Source organism: Solanum stenotomum, chromosome 5 (assembly GCF_019186545.1).
Source record: "Solanum stenotomum isolate F172 chromosome 5, ASM1918654v1, whole genome shotgun sequence".
Classification (NCBI taxonomy): Eukaryota; Viridiplantae; Streptophyta; class Magnoliopsida; order Solanales; family Solanaceae; genus Solanum; species Solanum stenotomum.
In genome coordinates, this window is record NC_064286.1 from 44166403 (window position 1) to 44182220 (window position 15818).

At 38.4% G+C, this 15818-nt stretch overlaps 1 pseudogene; it reads right to left on the reverse strand.

Annotated features, from left to right (window-relative positions):
- Positions 1–541: 541 nt before the first annotated feature.
- The window catches only part of LOC125864027 (gibberellin 20 oxidase 1-like), a 40384-nt pseudogene continuing 25107 nt past the window's right edge, over positions 542–15818 (reverse strand).

The following is a 15818-nucleotide window of genomic DNA, read 5'->3' on the forward strand; positions in this document are numbered from 1 at the left end:
TCCTTGTGGACTTCATGATTTTCTTTTCCTTGTGACTCTTGATTTGCGCTTTGGTGAGATTACTTTGTAACGAATTTATTTCAAAATCCTCTTCCACTGCTTTCTTCCTAAAGATCAAGGACCTCCAAGTAATTTTTTGTTCTCACAACTTATAATTGGTAATTTTTATTACTAAAAACAGCATGAGTTATTCATGAAAACCTATTTTTGAAATCCATCTCTTCACCTAAAGGTCCCTTCAGAAAAATATCTCTAGATCCCACCTATCAGTTTTTGAAAGAAAAGAAATGTAGGAAAATAACAATGGAAGAAGTAGAAGGATAAATTATATTTTGCACTACAAAACTTTATATTATTGACTAACAAAAGACATGTTTTTACAAACTAAAAACCAAACTGAAATAGAAATCAACTCCTAATTACTAGGTGTCGAACTTAATAGAATTATTGCAACAGGAATATTTATAGTTCTAAATCAAAGATTCAACATATTAACAAAAGATTCCAAGGCCTTCAATCTTGAACCTTATATGTATAGCTCTTAAGCTTCTACATTATTTTCTTGAAGCCACATCGATAAAGCTTGAATAGTGCGCGTATCAGCTCTATGATGCTTCAGAGTAAACTCAAGGAGAGCAGGCCATGTGAAGTCCGCATATAGTTGAGGGTTGTTGTAGTGCACCAATTCAATTGGTGGATTCACCACCTTATCTTTATCTGGAAAAATAAAGAAAGCAAGTGATTTCTAGGAGTCTTATTGTTAACCATTTCTCTATGCAAGCAACTTTTGTATCTACCATTCGATAGGGCCTGCAAAAGGACAAACACCAAATATGTTATATTCAATTTCTAAGTAAGAACTCGTGAGGTATTTCATTGCGCGTCATGTGTAAAGATCTTATAATGTTTTTCACCAAAAAAAAAGTATTATTTGTTTAATTGATTATGTTTTATTATTTGAATGTAATACATTAGCTTATTATATAGTACTAGTTTGAAATTTTGCTTACCATAAATGTGTCGCCGATGTTAACAACAAAAGCATTAAAATTTGGACGAATGGAGTACCATTCGTTGTCCACAAAAACATAAAATCCTGACTTGAATTGAGGAATAATACATAAAACATTGAAGTCAATAAATAGGATACATAATTTAATAGGATACAATGTTTTGATGTATTCATTGTACTTTATGTATCATAAATTATTATTTTAAAGTAAATTCAATAAATATGATACATAAATTATTAGGAAACAATAATTTTGATCTAGTAAATATTAACATTTCCTAAATCTCAAAAGACTCTTTAAATTAATTAAAATATTAATTTATCTATTAAATTATACATCTACAAATTAATAATATTTTGTAGTCTCACCTATATTAATTTAATGAGTTTTACTATAGTATTATTTTAAGAATAAAAGTTATTTGTAGTTATATAAGGAAATCTGTCTAAGGAAAATCAATCGGAAAAATTCATTAAATATCTCTACCTATGATTGTGCTATATTATGTATAGATATGTCTATGTACATTCTATAACAAAATTATACCCCAATTTTAAGCATTATTAAGCCATTCTTAGCAAACTGCTTTGGACCCATTTTTGATATTTCAAAGCTTTTTAAGGAAAAAATTTCAAACTCTGATTTGAAATCTATGGTCAAAAATATCTTTAAAAATATTTCCTTTTTAAAATTTGCTTCAAACTATATGAAAACTCTCTGCCCACAAAATTAAGCACTATTCAGCCCTTCTCAACAAACTGTTCGGACCCGTTTTCTATACTTGAAAACTTTTTAAGGAATTTTTTTTTTGAAATCTATGGTCAAACATATCTTCGAAAGTATTTCCTTTTTAAAAATCCTATTCAAACAACATATGAACTTCTATCCAAATTTTAGGCATACTAAAGCTTGAAGGGCAATCAGGTTCAAGTGGGAAAGATTCATCTATTGTTTCATCGAAAGACGATGAAGAATGGGAAACTGTTGGCCCAAAGAACAAGTCTGCAGTCACGAGAACTCAGGACTTCGTTCCTTCAAACTTGAGTGCCATTATTGGCGGGCAGTTGAAAAGCCTTGTAAAAGTGAGAGTGAACAAATCCTCTACAATAGTAAAACAATTTTTGGTATTCCATCTTCATATTTCACACGAAGCTGTTCATAACATTCAATATGCTCTTTGCCTATTTTCTATCCCAGAGACACTTGAGGGATATAGAACTATCGTAGGAATGGTTGGAGTGGCTAGTGCTAGGAAATCCATCAGTGTACAGACACTTCCTAAGATGATGATTTTTACATCTGATGCGGTTTGGTTATGGAAGCTACATAAGTACCAAATTGCACAGGTTTATGCAATTTGGTACGTCCATAACCAAACTGCTTCAGGTGAAAATCAGCATCTTAGGAAGTGTATGTATACTGATGAATTTCCTAGCAGTAGCCACTCCAACCATTCCTACGGTAGTTCTATATCCCTTGAGTGTCTTAGAGGAAGAAAATAAGAGGAGAGCATCTTGAATGTTATGAACAGCTTCGTGTGAAATATCAAGATGGAATACAAAAAATGGTTGAACTATCGCAGTGGCTTTGTTCTATCTCACTTTTACAAGGCTCTTCAACATCCCCCCGATAATGGCATTCAAGTTTAAAGGAACGAAGTCTTGAGTTCTTGTGACTGCAGACTTGTTCTTTCGACCAACAATTTCCTATTCCTCATCATCTTCCAATGAAACAACAGACTAATCTTTCCCACTTGAACCTGATTGCCCTTCAAGCTTTAGTATGCTTAAAATTTGGATAAAAGGTCATATGTTGTTTGAATCATATTTTAAAAAAGGAAATACTTTCAAAGATATGTTAGACCATATATTTTGAAAATATTTCCTTAAAAACTTCTCAAGTATCAAAAACGGGTCTGAACAGTTTGTTGAGAAGGGCTTAATAGTGTTTAATTTTGTGGCCAGAGAGTTTTCATATATTTTGAAGAAAATTTTAATAAAGGAAATATTTTTAAATATATGTTTGACCATAGATTTCAAATCAGAGTTTGAAAATTTTAACTTAAAAATCTTTGAATTATCATAAATGGGTTCAAACAATTTGCTAAGAACGGCTTAATAATACTTAAAATTGGGGTATAATTTTGCTACAGAATGTAACATATCAACAAATAATATAGCATAATCATAGGTAGAATGTAATGACCCGAACCGTTGTTATTTAGGAAGGACAAAAATCTGTGAAAATCTTGGCCACTGTTCCGTCAGAGCGGGCCAGATGCCGCTGGAGCAGCGGCACCACAGCGGGGTAAGTTGCCGCCAGAGCAGGATGAGCGAGTTAGAATGTAATTACGAGAAATCCTATTTTCTCCATCTTCCTAAAATACCTAAATAAGTTGTAAAATAGCTTTAAAACCACAGAAAAGCTGCTCTAAGCTTAGGAAAGGAGGGGAAGAAGAATTCTAGCATGGGGACGGTGAAACCTTTCGGATTCTTGGAAAATTCTACCATCACGAAGCCAGAAAGCTCGAATTGAAGCCAAAAATGTCATGTTACTGCTTGGTGCCTAGGTAGGCTAGGTTTTATGAATTGAGTAGTTTAAACTTGTTCCCATTGTTTGATATATGTGAATCGATGGTAAGATTTATGCGAAGGCCTTCATGCATCGAACAAGTTATGTTTCAAACTTTAGAGAGAAGCGTTAGACGATGGATTAAGGCTTAGTATGATCGAACTAGGGTTTGTATGAGATGGGGGATAAATATTCGTGATAGGTGATGATTGTGATTCTATGATTGTGAGATGTATTCTTGCTATGCCTTTGTTACGATATATGTTGGTATATAAATGTTGCAATATTGATCACACTTTTCGTAACTGAGATAGATGAATGATTGTATTCCATGAATCACTCTTAAATGCATGATCTTGATGATGTACATGTGTTTGTGATTGTGGTGTGATGAATCAGATAGCCACGTTCCGACATACTAACTTGGATCAGATTGCCACGTTCCGGCATGCTAATTTGGATTGGATTACCACATTTCGGCAGAACATATGGGATTGGATTGCCATATTTTGGCATAACTATAGGATCGGGTACCACGTTCCGGTGCACTAACAGTTTGAGTTTAGGTTCCAAGAGAGGACCAACTACTTGTGATAACTGCATATTGTGAAGCATGTGATAAAAATGTGGGTTGTTCGGTGTTCGTGTGCTTGTTGATAATATCGTATATGCTTGTTATACGCTCTCGAGGAGAGCATTGTATTGGTTGTATATGTTGTACTTAGAGGACACATGTTATGTCCACTTATAGTTAGTGGTTCGTGGGTTGTGAGGGAGAGAGTAGATATAGTGTATATGAAGGATATGAAGGAAATCGCCGGAAAGATTTCACCTTGAGGGAAATAGATTGGATTAGCAGTAAGAAGGTTGAATTAGGGCATCATGCGACTATGATGGTAAGGTGACGGGGAAACAAGGGTATGACGTGAGCAAGTAGTTGAATTGGTAGGGGTAGTACTTGGGTATATTCTGCGTGTTTCTAGAATGGCTAAGCTAGGATCCAGGTTTTGGTAAGTGGGTTAAGTCAAAAAGGGGGTTAGTAATCAGGGTACTAGTGTATATTGGAGGTGTTCCAAGAGAGAGAGTGAAGGTGGAGAAGGGAGTGGTTTATTTCATGATATTACTAGTTGATTTCTTATGTTATGTAGTGGGCGTCGAGTGGACCGATGATGCCTACCAGTACGTGTGTTTGTACTGATACTACTCTTGCTATGTCTTTTTGACATAGTTTGGATGCAGGATTGGTGATGTTTCATTAGGTGAAGACAAAGAAAAATCTCCAGTAGCTTCTATCCTTCTTTCCGCATGGTGGGAGCTGTGTCTTTTATGGTATTTTCCAGTTGTACTCTTAGTACCTCTTGTACCTGTTTAGACTAGGTCCTTGGGGGTTGTTAAATTCATTACAAGTCTTAGCTAGTTATTTTGAAAATATTCCATTTACAAAGATTTTTGTTCTCTATTCATATCCGTTTTTCATTAATTTTCACATGTTTTTAACCTAGGGTATGAGGGTTCTCCTACTTAGGTGCTATAGTGGGTGCCCGCATGGCCCGTTGGGTTAGGTCGTGACAAATTGGTATCAGAGCCTAGGTTATCGGTCTCCTAGTACAAGAGCAAAATGTGGACTAAACTCTTGCGGATTGGTGTGTTGACGTCCACATTTAATTTACAAGAGGCTAGGAAGCATTCTAGGAATATTTTTCCACTCATTCTCTCCTTTCGTGCGAAGTGTCACTTGTGGTATGTGTTGATTCCAATTGGTATCTCCCGATTCCAATTGGTATCTCAACGAAGAGGACTAGACTTTGTTGATATGACCGAAGGGACACCAACAAGTTAAATTGGAACTGGAAGGTTCCAATTGGTATCTAGCCTTAGGGGCTATAAGGAATATGGATGACCAGTAATGGTCATCCATGGAAAGAACTAACTAATAAATTGAAATTGTCTTTGCATTGTATTTTGGAAATTGTGAATGTGTGCTTCTTGTTACCTGAAATGACTGTAATTGTGTATTGCTTGTTGAGTGAATTGTCTATGTGTGTGGAAGTATTCTTTGATTGTCTGATTTTACTGAGGAGGTGAAGACATTTTGGTTGGTGCGTATGATATGATCAAGGACACAATGTGACGTGTCTAGACTAGTTATGAGTGCATTTTTTATGGAATCATTAAAAGAATGCAAGTGTAATTCCTTGAATATTGTGAAATGTGTTGAGATAGACTATGACTTATAATCATGTGCATGTATAGGTGTATCCTGGGGATGTGTGGGTGTAATGTCTAATTAATGAGAACTAGCGGGGTATCGTGTCGTTAAGATAGATTCGGAGTAGTTAATGATTTTCCTAGCTTGGAGATTTATCTTAGATGGATTGTTAAGCTAGGAACCTTGGGGAAGTCTTAGAAAAATGAAAAAAAACCCAGAAATTATTAGCATGGGTTCTGGCCTCGTCTAAACCGCTAGGGTGGGATTATTCCCGCCATAGCGGTACCGCCAGAGCAGGACAGGCTGAGGCAGAACCTCACCTAGCCTCCCATGTTTCCCCTCCTAAAACAATTCGAACCCCCAATGGGATCCGAACAAATCCCTTCAACTCTAAACAGTGTTCAGCAACTGGAATAGAGAGATTATGAACTTTCAGACTTAAATATAGGGCTGCATCAGACAGCCAAAAATGAGCATCCATGTGCTACAAAAACATAGAAAAGTCAAAAAAGTAAAAAACAAGTTGTCTTAAATTTACAAGCCCAAGAGGGGAAAAGGGAAAGCTGATCAAGGACTCTTGGACTGGGTAGTGTCGATGTTTGAATCGAGGTCCTCTTGGGATGTCACGCCATTCCAAGCCTCATTCAGCATAGATAAATCCCTGAAGTCCGGTGGCTCGAGTTGGGGGAGTTCTTTGTCGGGGACCATGCAAGTAAAGATGGCCTTGAGCGTTTTCCACATCCGCAACATCAAACGATCCCTGACCACACCCTTTTTCCTCTCCTTGCACAGCTGGCGGAGGAGCATCTCGATCTCCAGGGCAGTGCTAGGTAGGACGGGAGTGAATTCAGTGTAGGCACTCCCCATCCTCTCCCGGACAGCCGCTAAGTCTTTCTCAACCCGTGCACCTGAGAGTGGGTCCTCGTCATCCGAACCCACGGCCGCCTTACTGCTGCTAGCCCTACCGGTCCTCCTCCTCTTACTCCTAGAAATAGAACATGTCTGAATCAAAAGAGGGTGAATGGGGGGATCCATACGAAGTACCTCATCAGCATCAAATAAGGGCACTCCCGCCCGCTTGCATAGGGCAGTGATGAGTCCGGGAAGGAAGAAAGCCTTTTTGTTGCCTCGATAAAACATCTTCCATTCAGAGCTGATTTGTGCTCCCACATTTAGCTGAATACCCTGTATAGCACATGCCACCACCATGACCCGGGGAAAGGTCACATCGGTACGATTGCCCGATGGGTAGATCCTCCTAGATACCAAGTGTAGCCACCTCTTAGTATCAGGTGACCAGTCTGTGCTAGTGATGCCCTCCGCAGTAGCCTAGTAAACATTATCCTGACGCGTAGGCTCGACAAGAGTGTCTCTCAACCACTCCAGATCCATCTCTCTTAGTCGGTCCTCGAAAGCATGGTTCGGGACCTCCGGCACCTGTAGGGTCTCATTGATAGTAGTGGCATTCAGGGGGATATCAACTCCCCGAATGCGGATGGCGGGACTAGGAATGTCCCAGCGGACGATGGGTAGGATAGCGTAGAACTCCCGCACCCAATTAGCTCTAGAGTCAGTAGGAACCTCAATTAACGGGATCTACCCGAACTCTACCAATCGAGCATAAAACGTAGACTCTTTCTTCTCGAACCTGTGCAGCACAAAGCCCCTCTCGCAACTGAAACCCGTGTTCCGGTAATCATGATATCTCTCCCGACTAGCTGCATCGGGAAACCAGATGAAAGGCAAGTGTTCGTCATTTTGTCCGGCAATTTAGATAACATGCAATAAGTTGAATGTGAGTTAGAACACGATAGGATATTGGGTGGAGGCTAAGATGAAAGAGAGAAAAAATTGGGGTGGGAAGGCAGGCCACTGCTTGTGAAATCCCTCCACAGCGGCCATAATCCCGCCCTGGCGTGATTATTGAGGCCGCCACAACAGGATGTAGGCCGCCAGAGCGGCCTTCATCTAGGACGAACTCCATGCGTGACAATGGCGTCTTTTCGTCCCAAAATCCCCGTTTGATCAGAATTTCAGCAGATTAGAGTATATTAACTACCCTAGAACCTACTTACGCAATTAATTCAACAAAATAACCCCTAAACAAGGCCCAATTTAAAGTTTATGTCAAGAAAACTTTTCAACTTCTCCCTCCCCCCATTTTTGCTTCGATTTACCTGTGTTTTTACGAAATCCTTACGCCCAGGATGTTGTGTAAATGTTAGGGACGTAAGGGAGACGTCCATGCTACGTTTTTCTAACACATTTAGCAAGCTAGTTCAAATTTCAAAATAACCACCCAAAAACCATTTTGATTTGATCAGTTAATTGGCATGCAATCGTTGTCAATCAAGTAACAAAGTAAGGAACATGGGAAGTGAGAATTTTCACTTGGAATTAACGATACCGAGCAATGGAGTGAGAGGTTTTTGGGAGAGAGTTGGGAGAATAGAAGGAAATGGGGAGGAAATTTTGTTTTCCCCCTCTACTTGCTGTTCCGAATCTCCCGCTTCAGCGGGAGATCTCTCGCCATAGCAGGAAGGCTGCCGCCCTGGTGGGCCAGGCTATGTGATTTTAAAAGGCGTGTCGATCTTCGTGTGTCGCCTCCGAGTTTCTTCTAGTCTTGGGGAATAATACCTTTTCATGTGTTAATTAACTAAAAAAAAAAGGTCACGATTCGTCATGGTTTCTGTGGTTGGTCAAGTCGGTAGTTGGGAGTGTCCCGAAATTAAACCAGGTGGTTTCCGTAGACTAGTCGTTCGGGAAGAACGACGGGTAAATTGGTATCTATTGTAATGACCTGAACCGTCGTTATTTAGGAAGGACAAATATCCGCGAAAATCTGGGCCACTATTCCGCCAGAGCGGGCCAGATGCCGCTGGGGCGGCGGCGCCACATCGAGTTAAGTTGCTGTCAGAGTGGGATGAGCGAGGAAGAACGTAATTACGAGAAATCCTATTTTTTCCATCTTTCTAAAATACCTAAATAAGTCGTAAAACACACTAAAAACCTTAGAAAAGCTGCTCTAAGCTTAGGAAATGAGGGGAAGAAGAATTCTAGCATGGGGATGGTGAAAACTTGTGAATTCTTAGAAAATTCTACCGTCGCGAAGCCGGAAGCACGAATCGAAGCCAAAAACTTCATGCAACTACTTGGCGCCCAGGTAGGGTTGGTTTTATAAATTTAGTAGTTTAAACTTGTGCCCATTGTGTGATATATGTAAATTGATGGTAAGATATATGCGTAGTCCTTTGTGCACCGACTGAGTTATTATTTAAACTTTAGAATTAGATGATAGATTAGGGCTTCGTATAATTGAACTAGGGTTTGTATGAGGTCGGGGATGAATATCTGCGGTAGCTAATGATTGTGATTTTATGATTGTGTGATGTATTATTGTTATGGCTTCGTTACAATGTATGCTGGTATATAAATGTTGCAATATTGATCACACTTGTCGTAACTGAGATAGATGAATGAGAGTATGCCATGAATCACTCTTAAATGCATAATCCTGATGATGTAATTTTGTTTGTGATTGTGTTATGATGGATCAGATTGCCACGTTCTGGTATAACATATGGGATCGGATTGCCACGTTTCAGCATAACTATGGGATCGGGTACCACGTTCCGGTGTACTAATAGTTTGAGTTTGGGTTCTATGAGAGGACCAACTACTTGTGATAATTGTGTATTGTGAAGCATATGAAAAAATATGGGTTGTTCAGTGTTCGTGTGCTTGTTGATAATATCGTATATGCTTGTTATATGCTCTTGAGGAGAGCACTGTATTGGTTATCTATGTTGTACTTAGCGGACACGTGTTATGTCAACTTATAGTTAGTGGTTTGTGGGTTGTGAGAGTCAGAATAGAGATAGTGTATATGAAGGAAATCACCTGAGAGATTTCACCTTGAGGGAAAGAGATTGGATTATCAGTAAGAAGGTTGAATTAGGGCATCATGCGACTATGATGGTAATGTGATAGGGAAACAAGGGTATGACGTGAGTGAGTAGTTGAATTGGCAGGGGCAGTACTTGGGTATATTCAGCGTGTTTCTAGAATGGTTAAGCTATGATCCAGGTTTTGGTAAGTGGGTTAAGTAAAACAGGGGGTCAGTAATCAGGGTGTTAGTGTATATTGGAGGTGTTCCAAGAGAGAGAGTGAAGGCGGAGAAGCGAGTGGTTTATTTCATGATCTTACTTGTTGGTTTCTTATGTTATGTGGTGGGCGTCGGGTTGACCGATGATTCCTTCCAGTACGTGTGTTTGTACTGATACTACTCTCGCTATGTCTTTTTGACATAGTCTGGATACTGGATTGGTGATGTTTCATTAGGTGAAGACGAAGAAAAATCTCCAGCAGCTTCTGTCCTTCTTTCCGCATGGTGGGAGTTGTGTCTTTTATGGTATTTTCCAGTTGTACTCTTAGTACCTCTTGTACCTGTTTAGACTAGGTCCTTGGGGGTTGTTAAATTCATTACAAGTCTTAGCTAGTTATTTTGAAAAGATTCAATTTATAAAGATTTTTGTTCTCTATTTATATCAGTCTTTCGTTAATTTTCGCATGTTTTTAACCTTGCGGTTTGAGGATTTTCCTACCTAGGTGTTAGAGTGGGTGCTCGCACGGCCCGGTGGGTTGGGTCGTGACATAAAGATATTCAAAGAATTTTTCCGACTGATTTTCCTTAGATAGATTTCCTTATATAGCTACAAATAACTTTTATTCTTAAAATAAAACTGTAGTAAAACTCACTAAATTTATATAGATGAGACTACAAAATATTATTAATTTGTAGATGTATAATTTAATAGATAAATTAATATTTATTAATTTAAAGAGTCTTTCGAGATTCAGAAAATGTTAATTTTTATTACATCAAAATTATTTTATCCTGATAATTTATGTATCATATTTATTGAATTTACAAAAAAATAATAATTTATGATATATAAAGTACAATAAATACATCAAAATATTGTATTTTATTAAATTATGTATCCTATTTATTGAATTCAATGTTTTATTTATTCTACCTCAATTCAGGACTTCAGGTTTTTGTGGACAATGAATGGTACGCCATTCGTCCAAATTTTAATGCTTTTGTGGTTAAGATAGGCGACACATTTATGGTAAGAAAATTTACAAACTAGTACTATATAATAAGCTAATGTATTATGTATTACATACAAATAGTATAAACATAATCAATTGAACAAATAATACATTTTTTTTGGGGAAAAACATTATAAGATCTTTCCACATAATTTATCCTTCAACTTTTCTTCCTATGTTATTTTCCTGCATTTATTTTCTTATAAAAACTGATAGGTGGGATCTAGAGCTATTTTTCTGAAGGGACCTTTGAGTGAAGAGATGGATTTCAAAAATTGTTTTTCATGAATGACTCATGTTGTTTTTAGTAACGAAAATAACCAATTATGTGTTGTGAGAACGGAAAATTACTTTGAGACCCTTGATCTTTAGGAAAGAAGTCGTGGAAGAGGATTATAAAATTAATCCGTTACAAAATAATCCAACCATAGCGCAAACCAAAAGTTACAAGGAAAAGAAAATCTATGAAGTCCACGACTAAAGCAACTTTGTTCATTGTTCTCTCAACAACAATTTTAAAGAGAATTATATTTCTCCCATCACCAAAACAAATTTGGAATTATCTTAAGAAAGATTATGTTGGAGGTGAAGGAACCAAGTTGAAAAGAATAAAAGACTCCAAGAAAATCAAAGAATGCTTGGATAGATTGCTTGGTATTGATAACAAGGTAAGATTTCTAGGCACTAGATCAGAGAAGGTAAGAGATAAATATAAACACAAGAAGCCAAAGGTTGATTCATTGAATGATTTGACTTTAGCAAAAAATCCAGAAAGTCATTCTTTGGATGTGATATTAAAGACTCCCTTAATTAAGAGGAAATGGAGTGACTGCCAGAATCCTAAGAAACAACCTCCCCCCAAGATATTATTGAAGAGACATGTGATAACAATCGTATTAAAGAAAAGAAGGCAAAGGTTCCCAATTCCATAGGAAAAGACTTCAGTAGAAGCAGTGCTAGTGAAGGGACTGATGGAAAAGGTAAAGGTAAGAAGAGAGAGAGAGTCGGACAAGATCTAGATCTGACTCCAGATGCTGAAGATTCTTCAAGATGAGGAACATAAGTAAGACAGATTTGGATGGTTCTACAGATAAAATGTTCAAGAGAGATGATGTACATTATGATGACGATCCCATTTGGGGAACTGTTTTATCGAATAGTGGATCATAAATTTATAATACAAGCAACCAAATGTTTATTCATTGAAAAGGTTGGCTTTAGTAAGAATTCCAGAAAACCATTCTTTTGATGTGATATTAAATACTTGCTTAGGAGGAATGCATTAATGCAAGAATATTGAGACTCAACCTTCCCCGGATATTATAGAAGTGACATGTGATAACGATTTTAAGAATGAAAAGAAATAATGGGTGTCCAAGTTCTTGGGAAAAGACTTCAATATAAGCAAAGTTAGTGATAGATTATTATAAATAATAAGTTCACAATGATTATCGATGTCACAACCCAGCCTGGCTTGATTGCCACCCACTATAACTCTCCAGTGGGAGAACCATTATGACAACCCAACTAAGCAAATTAATGAAAAACTAAACATTTAAAGATGCGGAACCAATTTTAAATGATGGATAGAAATGGAGTTCCCATAAACTCCAAAGGTTTTAAATAAACAATTTAAACAACTATTGCGGAAGTCAACCCCTAGAACCTAAAACTCGTTGTACCAAAACTCTACCAATCAACAAGTCTAAGGAAAGGGGGTACAACCCCAAAACTAAATATACGAATAAATCTAACTATAGAGTCTGAGTCTGAAAAGAATGGACTAATCAATAGAGGACCCATGGCAGCCTAGAAGAACTGGCTCACCCTTGAATTCGGTCTCGATCAGTGTTCTCCTAATTGAGGTTTATCAGTAGCCGCCTAAAGATACCCTTTACTCAACAAAGAATGAGCAAGTGCAGTATCAGTACACAACCACAGTGTATGCGTAGGATCATGCGACTACTCCATTAAGCGCAATACAACCAGGAAACTACAACACAGTAAACACACATATACAGAATACATAGTTAAATTAGCATTTCAGGAGCAACATACAATTTCCCAATATCAATTACAGGTAGACATAAACATAATAATCAAAAGTGGTTCTCTCATGGAACCCATTCCCAAAATGTTAGTGTGTCAGAACGTGACACTCGATCTAATGTAGGTGTCGAAATGTGACACCCAAACCAATATATGTGTCAGAACGTGACACTTGATCCAATGTATGTGTCTGAACGTGATACCTGATCCAATTAGCACAATCACAATCGCAACCACCCCATAATGAATAATACATATAATCACATGGTCAAGTAGCATTTCATGGCATGTAGTTTTTCGCAAATAATCATTTCATTAGATTCGATTCACATTTCATAATTCATATACACACATGCATATAAGAAGCAATTATCCAACATATATCACACAAACAGGGAATCAAACCATCACCTACCTCGAAACAAAGCTTGAATCCTCCTAAGACACTTGAACCTTCCCTTTCCGGATTCTTTCTGCTTGTTCTTGGTCTAAACATAGGTAATTAGCACAAGGATCAATAAACAAGGCCTAATTTACCTGGATTATAATCAAACCATCAATACAAGGCCAAACCCAAGATCCAAATATTGAACTAGGCCTTTTCCCACCATCAAATTCAGGCCAAAACCCTCCCCCAATGATTGTTACCCAAGATTATAAGTCCTAGGAATCAAAATATGAATTAAGGGAGTAATTTCCTTACAGTTAGCACTATAAGTCATGGAAAACTGTTAAGAATCGCCCTGGGCCGTTTCCTAGCTCCAAGAATGATGATTTGCATAAAATAATGATTTTGGGGTTTGCCCGACTTAAGTTCACGACTGGCACACCACGACGGACCCCATCCCGCCACAGCGGGCTTGCCCAGACGGGATTAATCTCTCCCTGGTGGCTTTCACGGAGATAGAAGCTCGGAGTTTGATATTCAAGCTCCCAAGACGTTCTAAAACTACCCTTTCACACCAAGATCAATTTTGGGAGCTCTACTTGATCGAATTCGATTTCGTAAAGTCGTACAAGATCCTTAACGTCTTGTCTATCCACTGATGTGATAAAATTAATAATTAAACCCCCCATTCATTACCAGATTTCCATAGACTTCACCAGATTGAGATTTCTTCCAAGTCTGGCATAGGCTAGAATTTTCCAAGTCACTATTTAAAAGTTTTCTGGACCAAAATTATTTCCCCATTGGATTTTCCATAACGAGAGGAACATGTCGTTACAATAGATACAAATTTACCCATCACCCATCCCCAAGTGATAAACTAGGAAATATTGGCTAAGGTAGATTAGAGTATTACCTGAATCGTTGAATAACTCGGGATACTTGTCTCACATGTGCTTCTCGGTTTCTCAAGTAGCTTCCTTAACTGGATGATGCTTTCATTGAACTTTAACAGACCTTATCTTCTTGGTCCTCAGATTTTGGACATCGCGATCAAGAATTGCAACCGGTTCCTCCTCATATTGAAGGTCTTTGTCTAACAGAACTGAGTCCCACTTTATGATGTAATATGTGTCACCATGATACTTCTTCGACACGGACATATGAAACACCGAAAGGACCCCAGATAGGCTAGGGCGGTAAAGCCAACCTATAAGCCATTAGCCTTACACAGTTAAGAATCTCAAATGGACCGATGTATCGAGGACTAAGCTTTGCCTTCTTGCCGAATCTCATCACCCCTTTCATGGGTGATACTTTTAGAAGAACTTGCTCACCAGCCTGAAATGTCATGTCCCTTACCTTACGGTCCCCATACATTTTCTGTCGACCCTGGGCTGCTAGAAGCTTAACTTGAATGCTTCTTACCTTATTCTGAGCATCTTTCACCAAGTCAACCACCAAAGGTTTCACATCTCCAGCCTCAAACCACCCTATGGGTGATCTACATCCCCTCCTATAAAGTGCCTCGAAGGTTCCATGTCAATGTTTTAGTGATAACTGTTATTATAGGAGAACTCACACAAAAGTAGGATCTTATCCCAATTCCCTCCAAATTTGATCACACATGCCCTAAGCATGTCCTCTGACACTTGAATAGTTCTCTCTGACTTGCCCATCCATCTGTGGATGGAAGGTTTAACTAAAAGTGAGTTTAGTGCCCAACTCCTCATGCAATTTCCCCCAAAACATTGATGTGAACTGCGTACCACGGTCCGAGATGATGGAAAGCGGCATCCTATCCTGCCTCACTATCTATTTCACATAAGCCTTAGCCAATTGTTGAGCATTATAGTCTACTCTAACTGTAATGAAATTGGCTGACTTAGTCAATCAGTCAACCACTACCCAAATGGAATCAAACTTCACCAAGGTCTTGGGAGACCAACCACAAAATTCATAGCTATCCTCTCCCACTTTCATTTAGGTATTGGAATTTGCTGAAGCAAACTTGCAGGCCTTTGGTGCTCATACTTTAGTTGCTGACAGTTTTGTCACTTTGCCACAAACTAAACTATGTCTTTCTTCATGCTAGGCCACTAATAAAGTCGTTTCAAGTCTCGGTACATCTTGGTCACACCAGGATGAATGGAATACCGCGAACCATAGATTCTGTCAACATCTTCTGAATCAAGTCATCCACTCGGGGAACACAAATTTTTCCCGTAAAACTGAGCACACCACCAGCGTCAATAGTCGCATATTGTGCCTTGCCAGATACTTTCCTCCTTCTAAACTCATTCAAATTATCATCCTCAAACTTTTTGGCCTTGATCTCCTCAATGAATATGGGCCTAACCTCAATGCTGGCTATTACCCCACCTTTCTCTGAGATGCCCAACTGCATGAACTTAGACTCCAAGGTTTGAATTTTGTTGGCCAAAGGTCTCTTGGACACGCCCAGCATGCT